Source organism: Manacus candei, unplaced genomic scaffold (genome assembly GCF_025592945.1).
Source record: "Manacus candei isolate 608988 ecotype Guabito, Panama unplaced genomic scaffold, ASM2559294v1 h1tg000011l, whole genome shotgun sequence".
Lineage (NCBI taxonomy): Eukaryota > Metazoa > Chordata > Aves > Passeriformes > Pipridae > Manacus > Manacus candei.
In genome coordinates, this window is record NW_026138059.1 from 7,758,202 (window position 1) to 7,775,094 (window position 16,893).

The 16,893-nt window shown below is 36.2% G+C and overlaps 1 long non-coding RNA gene across 1 annotated transcript; it reads right to left on the reverse strand.

Moving 5' to 3' along the window:
* Positions 1 to 247: 247 nt before the first annotated feature.
* On the reverse strand, positions 248 to 15,960 carry LOC127466962 (uncharacterized). The gene is made up of 3 exons (XR_007902905.1): positions 15,602 to 15,960; positions 15,313 to 15,382; positions 248 to 314 (listed from the first exon to the last, which is right to left on the reverse strand). It is a non-coding gene; the product is annotated as an uncharacterized LOC127466962 (long non-coding RNA).
* Between the last annotated feature and the right edge of the window lie 933 nt (positions 15,961 to 16,893).

Genomic DNA, 16,893 nt, shown 5'->3' on the forward strand with positions numbered 1-16,893 from the left:
GTACAAGAAATTTCCATGCAGCATCTTCTCTGTTTTTTGTGTCCTGGCCTTCTAACCCCCTTTTTTCCTCTCCACCTCCTATTGGTAGGAAACGAACCCACAAAAACAGCCAAAAGACAGTCTGCTAGAGCAATGTCATCTTCAACCAGAGATGCACAACACCAACACACAGCACTGAGCAAGCTGCCAGGCAAGCTAGAGATGGGAACAGGAGTACAGGCTGAGCAAGGTAATCTGGGAATCCCAGAGACATATCTTTCGTGTGGGCTGAGCTCCCACTTCTTCCAGTTCTCTCTCAGCACCCAAGAAGATCTCTGTATAATGCCAAAAAAATTTCCTTTCTTCAGTCATCATATGTAACAAGGATTTTATTTTTCCTCTGTGCAAGGCTGTATTTTCATAACATATTTTTACCATGATTTATTACTTCTGTGAAAGCAATAAAAGTATCTTTCCTTACAGAAGGAAATATGCATGCATTTCTTGTAAAGTGGGCTTTTGTTTATGGCTACTGTTTTCAAGCTCTCTAGTCACAAATACACTATTTTTGTAATTTTTTTCCTCTGTATAACTATGGATCATAATAGCTTTAGTTATCACATACAGTCATCACAAAGAAAAAGCAAAAAGGAGTATTATCTGTCAAGTCTTGACAAAATAAAATTATTGACTGCAAAAGAACTTCCAATAATTTCATTCTTTATCTCAATAATGCCAAATGTATCATGGCAATGTTCTACATCCTGCTTAAATAACAATGGATGGTACAACCCATAAAATGGGAAAAGAAATATTACCAGTTAGATAATATTAATTCAGACATAAGCACGCATAAATGTGTCCTAGTATTCTACAGTTTCTCAAACCATTAGCTTTCTAATAAGGACTGTGCCTTTCTGTGTTTCTCACACAGCATAATGGCACACTGACAGTGATGGAGGCTTTCAGGCACTCCCAAAATGTAAATAAAATCATAATTAAAATTATGATGGTGATGCCTTTCGCTTTTTGAGTAAATAGCTAAAATGAGATCTATTCGTTACCTAACAAAGATAACAATATTTCACTTGATGTAATATTATATTTGATCAGTGCCCAGGATCTGTTTTTTTCAGGTGGTAAAAAGAAAGTCTTTATTGCTTAAACAATATCAAATATCACAAATGCAGCATAAGCATAAATTACAAGAGGAAGGGAGGTTAGGATAGCTCCTTGAATTAATAAAAAAATTAAGGCATATACTTTCAAAGGTAGCTAGTGCCTCAGTATTCTTCAGAATTTTAGGATTAAACTGAAAGTCTTGTGACTCTGCTGTCAGCTGCAGTGACTACTTTTACTGAAATCACCAGGGTTTGTTCAGTACAGTTCAAAAGTCCTGATTCAAATAATGCTCCTGCCAGACTATTTTAGTTCAAAGTAAGAGCTGGAAGGAGTAGGGCTAATGAGAATAAATAGTCTAATGAGAATCATAGAATGGTTTGGGTTGGAAGGAGCCTTTAAATGCCATAGTCCAATGCCCCTACAATGGGCAGCAACATCTTCAAACAAATCAGGTGGTTCAGAGCCTGATCTGGAACATTTCCAGGGATGGGGCATCTAACACCTCTCTGGGCAACCTGTGCCAGTGTTTCATAACCCTCATCTAAAAACTCCTTCTTCACATCCAATCCGAATCAGCTGTCCTTCAATTTAAACTACTACCCCTTGTACTGTCGCAAAAGACTCTGTTTAAAAGTCTGTCCCCATTTTTCTTACAGGTCCACTTTAGCTACTGGAAGGATGTTGTAAGGTCTCCCCAGAGCCTTCTCTTCTGAATAACCCTTACTCTCTGCTTTTCCTCATAGGAGGGTCATTCCAGCCCTGTGATCATCTTTGTGGCAGTACAAAGAGAGGACAATCACTACTAGTGTCAACAAGAACCTAGACAAGCTCACTGCAGGTTGAAGATCTACCCACAAAGCAATTAGTGCAATGAGGTCGTACTGCTTTATACCATAGCATTGTACAAAAGAAAAATACTTCTTGCAAGCACTACACCTTCCAAGCCCAGGGTTGCAATGCAAGTGTGTCTCATAATCAACTGGCTTTTCAGTGGAAGTATACAAAATCTGAGGCAGAAACCTATTATACAACAAAGAACCTATATCAAACACAAACTTTGATGGAGGAGTGAATTTGTTGATACATAACAAAAGAATAAAGTCCAACTGAAACTTTCCCAGCACAGGATTTGCAACATCTCTTTCTGTTGTCATAAATTTAAGATCCTGTTGCATTCTTTCTCTCAGTATTAGAGTCTCAGAGTTTTTCACTCTGAACACCAAAATTTATAGGAATTTAGTGTCTTTGAACCATACTATCCAGTTTGCTTGATATTAGCCACTGACTAAGGAGGCAGAGGTAGAGGAATAGCTGTGGAGGCAGTATAATCTCATACCCTTTGTTACCATAGAAAATGAGGCTAACAAACATAATCCTTATAAAGTTGCTTTTTTTGAGTGTAGATAATTGCATTTTCCTGGTTTATATATTTCCATCATTATTGCTTAATGCAAATCACTCTCTATCTACCCAGCGTGATTTATTGCCAGGATGTTTAAAAGGGAAGAGTAAAAGCTGAGTTGCTATGCAATGGATAAAATATATTTCAAATAATTTTAAGTATATTGATTTTTTCCTTTGAAATTGAAAAACATAATTTAGGAGGGCATGTCTATTAATTTGAATTTGGAAATAAGAAATATATCTCTTGATTTCCTACCCCTATAAGCTAGATTATAACCATGAATTTTTGAGATGTATTGTTTTATGTGATGAATTCTTCACCAGCCATCTATTTAGGAAATCTTATGAAAACCTCCTAACTAAGACTAACCTACAGATTTAATAGGGTAGTACACTTTACAGGACAAAAACATTAAAAAATTACAAGACAGTTATAATCTGGTATTACTTTTCTGTAACACAGTTAACCACATAGCATCTGTCTTGGCAGCCTAGTTAACAATCTCCATTCATTTTATCAAACATAATAAAACTAAATATGTGAAAATGAAAGTAATTAATTAAAAAGCTTATGCTTTATTTAAGCTGGAAGGGTTCTTAGTTTTCAGAATAGATTGATTTCCCACAAGTTCCCAGAATTGAAGGGAAAGAAAACAGTCATGTAAATTACCTAAAGGTGATTACTTCTGAGGGTAGATTAACATAAATTAAAAATAACAATATTAAGATAAAACATAAAGAGTTTCCTTTTCCTCAAATCATAAACATCTTTCAAAAGGAAATGGGGTGAAATCTACACTTAAACATATAACTACTCACAGTTAATAATGCTGGTCAAAGAGTTCAATGAAGATGTATCTACATCTAGCCAAATTAGCTAACGATAAGGTCAAACACAGAAAATTCTCTTCTGCGTTCTTGCTAAGAGAATGATGTAAAAGAGCTTTAAGCAAAGGGGCTTTTTTGTTTATGCAAAGTAATGAACAACACTAGATCAGGTATTAAAATAATTTAGCCAAATACTCTTTTTCTCAGCAGTGCTTCCTACTACTACTTCTTTCACAACAGAAAGCTGTGTATTTATGATACTTCAACACTTACTTTCCCTATCTATTTTAAGTGCTAATATCTCATGTTCCTTGAAAGATATTTATCATTGATGACTCAGAAGTCTGAATTTACACTTATAGATATGAGTGAGGCAACAGGATTTCAAACTCATTGCTACTATTATGTACATCCAGTGGAGTGCAGGTCAGGCAAAAAGTCATTTCTCAGATGTTCAATCGAAAATTGGCAGCTAATTGGTTACCCTTGCACTTTAAGATTTTCCAGAACAAAAAAATTGTTTCAAGATTCTGAGAGTTTTGGTGATTGTTGGGGTTTCATGGTTTTTTTCTTCAGCAGCATTTTGGTCAACCCTAATCTATATTGTTTGTTTTGCTTATGACTGATTTAGATATCTTGTTATAAGTGTGCAGTGATATATCTGTCTCTAATCTCGAACTGACAGGGTTGTCAGTCTCTGTGTTTGATCTGAGTTACAACAAAATACACATCCCTGAGCAAGACCTCTTGTATGTTCCTCTTTACTGATTTTACCATTCTTCAGATTATTTGATCATTTATCAAAGTCAGGGTAATAAATGAAAATATATCTGATTTCTCTATTTTTTTCTGTATACAGTAGATTCTTTTTAATTTAACTAGGTAATTTGGGACTTATATGCTTATTTTCTCCCTTCACTAATTTAATCTTATTAGAATGTGACCTTCTTGATGTCTCTGAGGCTTACATCCATTTATCACTTGTACTGTGAAGAAAGTTCCAGCTTTCTATCCCTGCCTTTTGTTAATAGTCTCCAAGTTCATATGAAATTGCTGTCCAACATGTCAATGGCAAACTGTCAAATGAGAAACTCTCTCACTGATTTTTGTGAGAATAAAGAAGACAATTACCTCTAATCTAGTCTGTCAAGTTTCTGCTTCAGAATATCTCTGGCCCCTTAGGATTTATAGTTTTCTATTAACGCTTTCAATCAACCAGGCACATATCTTTCATTCCTAGTCTCTACAATGCATTGGACTTTAAAAGGACACTGCAGGTTCAGTTCTAACTCATTCTTAACTTCAATAATAACCACATGCCAGTATCTCAAATACAATTAATATAATGGGGGAAGATGAGGCTATATTAATAACCTTTGTCTTAACTGCAGTCCAAAGATTCAGATTAAAAAGTGTAAACATTAAGAAATCATAGCAGTAAGGACCATCAGAAGCACTTACATTCCTCAAGTACAAAAAGAATTTTTGCTAATATTTACTTCTAAAGAATGACCTATAGATGCAACACTGAAATAGAGAACACAGGTAGTTCTGGGAATGAAGAACGCTCACTACAGTTGAGGTCACTATCTTTCTCCACTTGAGTACATGCATGAGGAATAATTTCCTATGATATTGGATACAAAATAAAATGCAAAGTAATTACCTATTTTTACTGATTTGATCTTTGACTTAAGTTGTGATGATAGGGCAGAGGTTTCTGGTCCTAAACTAAATTTATTTTACAAGAAGAATCCAGAGAAAGTAATGAGTTTGACACCTATTCACTTCAAAGTTAATGCTGGAGTTAGACTTAGACACACTGTGACTGAAAATACAAATTTGTGAAGTCTAATGAGATAAAATGTAAAATGCCCTGTAATTAGCAAGATTAACAAGATTCAGGACATCACACAGACAAGTCAATTTAATTCTATTCTTAGAAATACTCTTTCATCTTCCTGCCAACTGATCAATCATAGCAACTAAGGCCAGACCAAGGCCATACTTCATTAAAGATCTATAGGAAAAAATCCTGAAATCCTGAAACACTAAAAAACTGGGAAAAATAAATGTCATCCCCAAGACATTGAATAATCCTGTTCATAGAAACTGCTAGAATTCATGGAAACAAGAAAATTTTTAGTAATTAAAACGATATTAACACAAACAAGAAAAAAAGTCAGGGAAGGAAATTCTGCAATAAAGAACATAATACCTGCCTTACAATATCTTTAGCAGTCATATATTTTACTTGCAGCAGTCTATCTTACTTTCTTCCCAAGCAACAGTATCTTAATCACAACACATTGCTAGATACATTAATCAACTGCCAGTAAGATGGTAAATCAGCAAATAATATGATCACTTCTTGCTGTTCTGGCTCCGTGCAGTCTTCATATTTAGTGTCATGAAGAGATAGCTGCTCACAGATTAAGTGGTTTAACTTTATTGGCAGTGTTGACTCTCTCTAGAAGAGCTATCTTTTACATAATCTTTCTACACACACTCCATTCCCCCGGCTCTAAAAAAAAAAGAATAAAAAAATAATTCTTAAGCTGTGGCATCAATAGCTGCAATATATACTGGGAGAAAACCTACACAGACTTCAACATTTTGAGAAATCTACTTCCCTCACCACAAAAACTTTCCTTTATTAAATTTGTTTGTGGTACAGACACTTCTAGAGTGTGCTCTACTTCCTCCTAAATGAATTCCTGTAGAATGAAGCCTTCATCCTAAAACAGAACACAAAAAAGTTTAGAGAACTGTGAGCTGAAGCATGGTTAGTGGACTACAAAGGAAATCTACAGCTACTTTATTTCTACTACTTTAGATGGAGACGTTTAGGACTAGATCGCAGGAAACTTCAGTGCCTGTTAAAGTTATGGAGAAGATTATTCTGGGAGGTATTGAAAATCAAAATGCAGTCATTGGTCAAAGCCAGCACCTCTTCAGGAGAGGAAAGTCCTGCTTGTCCAACTTCATTTCCTTTTATGACAAAGTAACCCACCTCGTTGATCAAGGGAAACCTGTTGATGTCATCTTTTTGGATTTCAGTAAAGCTTTTGATACTGTCTCTCACAGGATCCTTCTGGACAAAATATCCAGCACACAGCTGGATAAACACATCATGCAGTGGGTGAGCAATTGGGTCACAGGTCAAGCACAGAGGGTAATAGTGAATGGGGGAACATCAGACTGGTGACCTGTCACTACTGGGGTTCCACAGGGCTCCATCTTAGGCCCTGTGCTCTTCAACATCTTCATAAATGACTTGGACACAGGACTGGAAGAGATACTAATCAAGTTTGCAGATGACACAAAACTGGGAGGAGCTGTTGACTCCCTCAAAGGCAGGGAGGCCCTGCAGAGACACAAATTAGAGGACTGGGCAGTCACCAACCATAGGAAGTTCAACAAGGGAAAGTGTTGGATTCTGCACTTGGGATGGAGCAACCCTGGATGTACATACAGACTGAGGAATGAGATGCTGGAAAGCAGTGCCATGGAAAGGGACCTGGGAGTCCTGGTTGATGGCAAGTTAAACATGAGTCAGCAGTGCCCTGGCAGCCAGGAGGGCCAACCGTGTCCTGGGGGGCATCAGGCAAAGTATCACCAACCGGTCGAGAGAGGGGATTGTCCTGCTCTGCTCCGCACTGGGGTAGCCTCACCTTGAATATTGTGTGCAGTTTTGGGCACTGCAATATTTTGGGTACTGCAAATTTGGACACTGCACTCTAGGATGCTCCTAGAGAGCATCCAAAGGAGAGCAATGAAAATGGTGAAGGGCCTTGAGGAGAAGCCATATGAGGAGTGGCTGAGGTCATTTGGTATGTTCAGCCTGGAGAAGAGGAAACTGAGGGGAGACTTCGTTGCAGTTACAACTTCCTTGTGAGGGGAAAAGGAGGGGCAGGCACTGACCTCTTCTCTATGGTGACCAGTGACAGGACCCAAGGGAATGGCTTGAATTTGTGTCAGGGGAGGTTTAGATTGGATATCAGGAAAAGGTTCTTCGCTCAGAGGGTGGTTGGTTACTGGAACAGGCTCAGCAGGGAAGTGGTCACAGCCCCAAGCCTGGCAGAGTTCAAGAAGCATTTGGATGATACTCTAGGCACATGGTGTGACTCTTGGGGATGGTTCTGTGCTGGGCTAAGGGTTGGACTCAATGATCCTTGTGGTCCCTTCCAACTTGGCATATTCTCTGATTCTGACTCTGTGAATCTCAACCCAGCTGTCACCAAAATGCTCACTCTCCAGTAGCCTACCCAAATCAGAATCCTTATTGCAAATATTTCTGCCTTCTCACTAACAAAAGAAGCTCATTTACCACTAGAAATTCTGCTTGAAGGAGGTTCCATTTCATCCCTATGAACCCCATGGGAGACCTTTCAAACACTGATAACCCTAGGCACACACTAGATTTGGACAGAAACAGATTCACCTCTTGCAAAATTAAGGTTCTTCTTGCAGTAAGAAAGCTCTTTGAAGAGGTATGACTTCAGCTGGATTCAAGTTATACTCACACACGGAAAGCATAAAAGAGATTGGTAGAATCAGAAATTTAACAGAACTTTCCTATTTTAATAGAAGCTTTCTGGTATTTCTAGCTGTAGAATGGTGTCAACACAACAGAAATAGAAAATCTACACTAGTCTATACACGTGTTAGGATCCTTCAGCATAAGTTTTACTTATTTTTTGGAAGAGACCAGAACAAGAGAGTACTGCATGCACTAATATTGTGAACTATTACCTCTTCCGGCATATTCCTCTACCTACCTGTGTCCTTCCCTCATTTTTGTGCAGTAGCCAACACGAGCTTCCCTAGAAGGCACCAACAGCTTCCGTGTATCCCTTCAAGCCCATGCTTTCTGCCACAGGAATAACAGACAACCAGGTTGCCACAGCTCATAACATGATACTGTGAACTAAGCCCAGGATTGAGAAGGGGTGGGGGAAACTGTACAGTGATGAGAGACAATATTACCTGTAAAACTATACAGTTAAAACTGTTACCCTGATCAGTACATGTACAGGAAATAAAAAGGAGAAAGACTTTTTATTTCTTAGATCCAGTATTTAGAGAGAGAGATATCATATATTTTATAAAATTGAGAGATCACACAGTTTCTACACTATTACAAATAATTTGCTAATTTCTAAGAACCAGACTTTTGATATACTAAAGGTTATCAACATTTCCACTAGCTTTCAAATCTACATTATATAATACAATATAATAATACATAATACAATATAATAATCTGCATATTGCTTTAGATGTAGATTAATTTCACCATAAAGCCTGCCTTTTTGCTCATACCACACTTAGAAGAGAATAAGGAGGGTTTTACTGATTACATACATGCACATGACTTCACATGTATTTATAAAATCCTATCTCTTTCACAGGTTATCTGCAGAACTTGTTGGTGAGTAGAAACATAACAGCAGTTCTTTACTATATATATAAAACTGCTATTGTTTTTATCTTCAAAACAGACAGTATAAATTATCCCAGCTCCCACATCTATTTAAATCCTATACATGAGAAATTAATGAAACTAACTGACAAAACTGAGGCAATTTTTTTAAAGTCTACTTTATGAGAATAGAAACAACCTTCTGTGAGTGCCAGGGAAACACCACCATTAATGCCTATGTCCAAAGAAGAAAATTCATCATATTCACTATCTCAGCTCCTACTGTGATCCAGGGTGTTATTAAACAGAAGCAACTGTAACTGTGAGCAATCATGTCTTTGAATGAAACGTGTCAATACTTGGCTGAAAGGGAATACAATGGGGAAAACCTTTTTTCTGCCTTTCTTCCTTTTTTTGCATATCCGGCCTGAGCTTTCACACAGAAGTCAGACAAGAGATAAGCATTGAAAAGAACAAACATTAAATGTAAAAGCTTTCCCCACAATGATTTTTTGACATTTGCTGAGTTATGTGAAATGAGGATCTACTATGACAGCAAGTAGGACTTTAAAAGTTGGCTACAGTAATTTCTACAGACACAAAAGGAACACACTCAAACAAGCCCTAAATTATTTCTGCAACATAACTTGGAATTGAAAGGATAACGTGCACTACTTTGTTTTATGGGACTCTTACCTTTATTTCCATGGCAAATGTAAGGGAAAGGTTCATTTTTTTAACTTCACATACGAGGTCACTGACAACTGGGAAACTTAATGCTGTCACTTCCCTTTGACCTACATCGCTGCAATATGGTAAAAAATATGGTAAGAGGTTTGGTAATCTTATTTTTTAAAAATATAGAAACGTAGGAATGTTTATATTTGGATTGTTTAGAATTTAGACATCATCTTCTGGATTTATGGTTCTTATGGATCAAAGGAGTATCCAAAATGTTCTCTAATCTGTTCACCTGCATACCATAGAATTTGAAAGTTCTACTTATTTTTCTTTGTATTGAATTCAGAAAAACAGAGAAAAAAATTTCTAATTTGTAAGGAAATTGATTGCTCTGAATGAAATATGAAATAAAAAAGCTGGTTCCTGTGTTTATTTCATATATATATATACTATATATATATATATATATAAATTACATATAACATTACAACATGTTACTGCCTTCAGTGACCTACATTGGCTAAACCTCTGGCTATTCACATTTCATTCTGTATTAAAATATGACTACTGAATCATTCGTTTAAGCAAAGCTGTACCACAATCAGTATATTAATTGTGTCCATTTTTTTCAGTTTTTTTTCCTTTACATCCCACAGCATTGCTTAGAAATATGATATCAAATCCTCTTCTGAGATTCAGCATCACAGATCACCAGTCAAAGAAAGTTCTAACTTCAAATTCCATTTTGAAAATTATGGGGAGTTATTCTATTTATTTTAGAAAGAATTTTTTTCTGAAATTTTTCTACCCAGATGCTAGCAATCACTGCACTGAGGTAAAAATGACTACTTGGACCACAGGGATTTGCTACTATGCACTTCAGTCTTGGAGACAATCTATACTATAAACAATTTTTGAGACATTTCTCATAAAGTGTCAGTCATGCATGCCAAAAGCTAATTTTTTTGTGTGTGTGATTTGTGGATCATATTTGCATGATTTTGCAATTAATCTACAGTGTAGGTTGTCAAATAGAAGCTATAACTCAGAATTAGCACTCTGTATAGCCGAGATGCATTGGAAAACCCAAGAAATCAATTTAAGGTGCCACTCTCATGCAAGTTGAAGTTCACCTTTCAAAATGAGCTCCACTAAACCCAGAAAAATTTAATTTTATATCTTTTAATAATGGTATCTCTTAACATATACCTAGACTGCTGTTTGGTTTACTTCTCAAATATTTACTGCTTATAGAGCAAAGTCTTACTTGTCTTAAAAATGTGGGTCCTTTATAAATATTTCAGCATCCCTGACTCTGGAGGTGGGAAAAAGTTGGAACTATATGATCTTTAAGATCCCTTCCAACCAAGTCTGCCTCCTGCTCATATGAATACCATAAAAAATTATTTCTGATCAATTTAGTAATTAACTTTAGTAGCATGCATGGGTCTTGATCAATTTTAAGAGCTTTTTCCAACCTCAGTGATATATATTATGTTGAACCAAGATCAGGACCAATATTTTTAATTTAAAAAGGTGAAATTCTTGTATCTTCTGTGAGACTATATCTTATTTAGGATTCTACAAATTTCATTTCATATAGTCTGACCTGAAACATACTGAATATTTTCTAAAAATACTCTCTGTTTTTGAAAAGGTCATCAAAGCACAACAAAGAATGAGTATATCATCTCGGGTATGGGAATGTTATTGCTTTATTCTACGTAATTTAATCATCAAACTTATTCATCTCATGAGACAGTAATTTTCCTTCAAGTGCAATTATATTTCACAGTAGGCCTGCTGATTAGGCAGAAACAGAAATAATTCACCAGAAAATTACAAAAAGAATTAATCATCACCAACACATAAAGTAAAAAATATGATATTCAGCAGCCAATAAATAATTAAATCCCTTCTTTCCAAATCCACCAAAGCTTGATAGGAAGCACGTATATATGTGCCAATAAAGAATAAAGATCATATAACCACCCATTCAGGGTTTACATTTTGAATGTTGCAGGAAAGATAATTTATTGTTTGTTTCTTTACAAAACACTGCTCTAATAAATTAGGTAGAAGACAGTCCCTTATATTGTAAATATGTATTTTATTGCAAATTGTGTCTCAGTCAAACATTAAAATCCTAAAACAGAAAAATTTAAAGACAGTATTAAAATATAAATTGCTATTCTTACATCTTGTGTGACATTTTCATAGAATATCAAAGTCAAAAACAATTCTTTAGAAAATGACAGCCTAATCTTGTACATGTCTATTGGTTTCTGTTAGCCTACTCAAGAACAGGCACATTAAACAGGTACAAAAATCTTTGAAGGATTCAGGCTTAAGATTCTGTCCCTTCAAGACATTATGTCACTTAGATATAGAAATTGCTTTGCTTATGGCAGTTTCTATATTAGAGAAGTCCAGCAGTACATTCAAAGTTCCCATTAGAGAGAGTAAACAAAAAACATCTCTACAAGACATTGAAGAGTTAATTCAGAATACAAACTAAAATGTCAGATTCCTAGCAGTTTGTGTCTCAGAACAATATTCATTTCAACATACATAAACTGAAATGTCAGTTCCCTGAGGTTCCTCACAGCCTTGATTCAGTTGCTCTAGACTCAGTCAGATAACTGGCAGATAAAATATAGAAGTGAGGACAATAATATACTCAGAAACAATGCATGACACAAGATTAAGTTTGTAATCTTGCAAATGGTCACTAACACTGATGGAAATCCTGAACATACATGTGCTGTTGTATGGAGAACCTGTTCAGACCCTAGAGGAGATGATAGCAATGAGGACAGCGCAGTGACAATAGAACTCCTCATCACAGGTTGCCAATACTTGAATATAAATGAAATGTACAAAGCAACTATGTCAAGTAGCTAAAAATATTATGGAAAAGTACAGAAAAATTATACAAATATCACCTCAGAAATAGTAATGGCCTTTTGAAAAATATATACAATATTTTTCATTGAATTCTGGAGATAGCTTAAAGCAGAACTCCATGAGGAGTAATATATAACAAGCCTGAAAGAACATCCTGGAGATGGAATAAGATTTTTATCAACAACAGTGAACATGTATCTTATACATATTTTTCTCATATGTATAACCTTTTTCCATGAGTTCTATCTACTAACAATTTACATATGTATCATGTGTCTCCATTTCTTCATAAATAGTTATTGGTTTACGTATTCCTTGGCAAAGAAGTTCTTAAAAACCCTGAAAGTAATGAATATAGTAATTCTCAAGGAAGAGTAAAGTAGTATAGACTCTTCTGACCCTTAGCTAATATAGTTAAAATTAATCCCAATGTTGGAAAAATCACACAGAAGGGTCCAGGTCCTCCTAAACACAAAGGAGAGAGATGGGATTTTCCCAGGTTAAATCAATCCCATGAGAGATTTATCACCTTACATCTTTTACTAAGACATTCATAACAGAAATATAATTTCTGCTATGAAAATAACAGAAATATTATAAAAAGGTACATTTTCTGGATGACATTAAACCTTTCACTAGTGATTTTTGTGTTTGAAAAAGAAAATTAAAAACATGTGAAGGACTTTGACATTGGAAAAAGCAACACTGGGTCTTATTCTGATCTCATTAACAACTCCTGTAGATAAAGTCCATATTTTTTTTGAGTAAGATTAAAACTTCATGAATTGTGTCTAATAAAAAGTTGCACAATTCCTCAATGATAGATTTGAAAATATTTAGCAGTCTTGGGTTCCCAGTCTTCTGTTAATTTCCCTGCATAACAAAGCCTCTTTTAAGAGACTAAAAGCAATTCTTCTGCATCCAGAACATTTCAACATTTCACCATAACAAATGTATATTCCTGCTATTAATCTGCCTTATGTTATCTATAAAGAAGTGACAAGAAATGTAGAAATACAGTACATTTCAGGCACTTAACAAGAAGGAAGAAGAAAAAGAATAATACAATTTACTTCATATTTGTTTTTCTGCAGCATGGAAGCAGTTATAAAATTAGGCAGGGTTTAAATAACATCAGAACTAACTCAAACTTTCAAAATACAAAAAAGTCAACTGAAATGTCAATGTAATCAGTTCTTTCATGAGCTTCACTGATCACATAGTTATTTTTTCAATATGTTTTGCATCTGAGTACCTATCCAATTTACTTAAATAATTATCAACAATTAAGAAGATAGCCTATATTAAATATGAAAGGGCATTTATAAAAAATTGTATTTTTCACTGTGATATATATGACATATCTTCATCAGTTTGCAAAATCATATGACAGTGTGACTTTTAGTTATTTTTTAATACTGAAAAGAGCTCTAGTGTAACTAATTTGAATCAGCAAAATACTCTATATTACTATTAACTTCATTTGTGAAATCAGTAAAAACTCTCTGAAAAGAAAAACCTGTTGCAGTTCTGCTCGTTTGCTATGATTAGAGGTGCATCTAATAAAAATATTCTGACCAAGAGATATAACATCAAAAACCCTTTTCATAACAGAAAACATAATCTTGTTCAGAGCTGTTGATTTTAAAACCCTCAATACTTTGTTCTTTTAATTATTAACCTGCTAAATGTGATCTTAAAACGGAGTATTGGATACGTTTTCAAAAATACACATCTGCAAATGTAAAGCAGAAAAAAAAGGGAGTTGTTGGCCTGTCTGCACTTACCATTATTGCACAAAAAAATAACAGATAGGAACACTCTCATACAAAATTCCCAATTTTTTTAACTGACTTGAGTGAAATCTATGCGTACTCCATATATCAGTGTAGACATCACAAAAACTACTTTTATACCAGAACTTACTTTTAACATACGGTACTACACATTTCTGTATCAAAGGAACTATAAACTGAAGAAATGGAACCCAAAACACTTCTCTTTTCCTATATCATTTAATCAGTCTGCAAGTTATACCACCCATTGTGATACTTCCTTATATGAAAATAATTAAAATTACAGTGCTACAACTTTGACTAATTGCATTAATATGTAACAGCCTGAACCAGAGTTTTCAGTACATTTATACTTCAAGAAGGGCATCTGTAAGGACTCAAGGAACAACAGGCAGATCCTCTGAGAAGACAAACAGATGAGCAGAAACAGCCCAGATGGATTTACTAAGTGCAAATCCTGACTGACCAATATGATTGTCTTCTACAATGAGATGACAAGATTTGAAGAGAAGGGAAGAGGAATAAATGTTTACTTTCATTTCAGCAGGGTGTTTAATACCACCTCCCTAAGCTCCTTTGCCCCCAAAATGGTGAGATACGTATTGGGTAAATGTGCAGTAGGGTGTGAGGGAAATTATCTGGACCATCACATTTGGAGGTCAGCTGCACAAACTCCAACCAGCTACTCCGAACTATCAACATCCCTTGGAGATCAATTCTGGGGCCAATACTATTTAATGTCTTTATGAACATCCTTAATGGGACACCCAGACTTGCACTCAGCAAGTTTGCAGATAGCACTTAGTAGGAGGTAAGTGGCTGATACACTGACATGAGGGGTTACTACTCAGAGAAATCTTGACAGACTAGGAAAAAACCGACAGCAACTTCACAAAGTTTAAAAAGAAAAGGAAATGCAAAGGGATAACTCTATACATACAGGCTGCAGTTCTATTCCCTGAGAAGCAGCCTTTGAAAAAAAGAACCCCGTGGTCCTAGTGAACAAGAAGCTGAACATGATCATCACCTTTGCACTGGTGGCAAAGGTGACCCACGGTATTCTGGTCTGTATTAGTAAGTGAATACCCAGCAGGTCAAAGGAAGCAATTCAGTCTCTACTCAGCTCTTGTGAGATTGCATCTCAAGTATCAGGTAAAGTTTTGAACTTACCAGTACAAGAAAGACATGTACAAGTTTTGAGCTGGCTTCCCGCCAAGTTTCCAAGACTTGACAACAAGGCCTGCTTCCCAGAGAGGAAGAAAAAAACAAACCACAGGAAAAAAACTGAAAGAAGTTTGAACGAAACAGGATTCTATCAAAAATATATATTTACAATTATATATATATACAATTTGAATATATTATCCACAACAGGGAGCTCCTAAGGGGGGGAAAAGGGAAAAGGGAGGGGGAAACAGGGATAAAAAGAAGCCTAAAACCAAATATCTCCTAAATATACCTGTTAATAGAGAGCTAGTGAATAAATATAAACAGGAATTAAATACATCCCTGAGCAGGACAGCAGAGCTGTGCAAGGCAGCAGCCGAATTTCCCCACGCCTCCCGGGGAGACTGGAGATAACGGCAGGTCAGAGCAGGCAGGCCTTGGCCTATACAAGCAAAAACCACCTGCGAAGAGACCTGTCACCTTCAGCCACCAGAAGAGAGAAGAGAGCAAACTCTCTTATCTCCTTCTTTTTATATCCCAGGTTACATTAAGGAATAGCATGGAATACTTCCTTTGTCATATTCCTAGTTCCTTCCTGGTTACAAGCTAGAAGGGGGACAGGAACATAGCCAGGCTGGACAGAAAACGAAGGGGAAAACGACAGCAGCCACCTAAGTAGCAAACTGAGGCTTAAGAGGCAATACCTCCAGCAAGTACAAACACTCAAAGACATAACCACAAGAAAGGACTATGGGGCATCCCTTACTGCAGTATTGACACAATCAAATACTTCTATAAGGTGCGTGTACACCAATGCACTCATGGGGAACAAACAGGAGGAACTGGAGATCTGTGTGCAATCACAGGGCTTTGATCTCAGTGCAATTCCGGAGATAATGTTGGACAGCTCACATGACTGGAATTTTATCATGAAGGGCTACAAACTTTTTAGGATAGACAGACTGGGAAAATGTGGTGGTGGAATTACCCTCTATGTGATGCCTTGGGACAGATGATGAGCAAATTGAGAGCTTATGAGTTAGGATAAAAGGGTAGACTAGTAAGGGTGACACTATCATGGGTGTTTGCCACAGGAGGAGGAAGTGAATGAAGCCTTCTACAGGCAACTTGAAGCAGCTTCAAAGTCACAGGCACTGGCTCTTAACAACCCTGACATCTGCTGGAGAAGCAACACAGTGAAGCACAAACAGCCCAGGAAGTTCCTGGAAAGACTGAGGACAAATTCCTGACATATTCCCACAAGTAATCGTGACATACTCAACCTCACACTAACAAACAGGGAAAGCTTTGTTGGAGATGGGTCTAACATATATGTTAGCTGTCCTACATAGTCTTACTCAATAGAGTTCCCTATTTTACCAGGTCATGTTTGCTCATTACCTGCTAAAAGTGAGATGCTATTATATCTTTATTTTAATTAATAATGAATATAGTACAACTATAAAAATGACCCATATTTGATTAGTGCTCATAAATCATCAACAGAAACTCTCATTAAGGACCTCTTCCCACCAACGTTGCTTAACTCATACAAGGTGAAACGAGAAAATCTGTCCCAGAGTT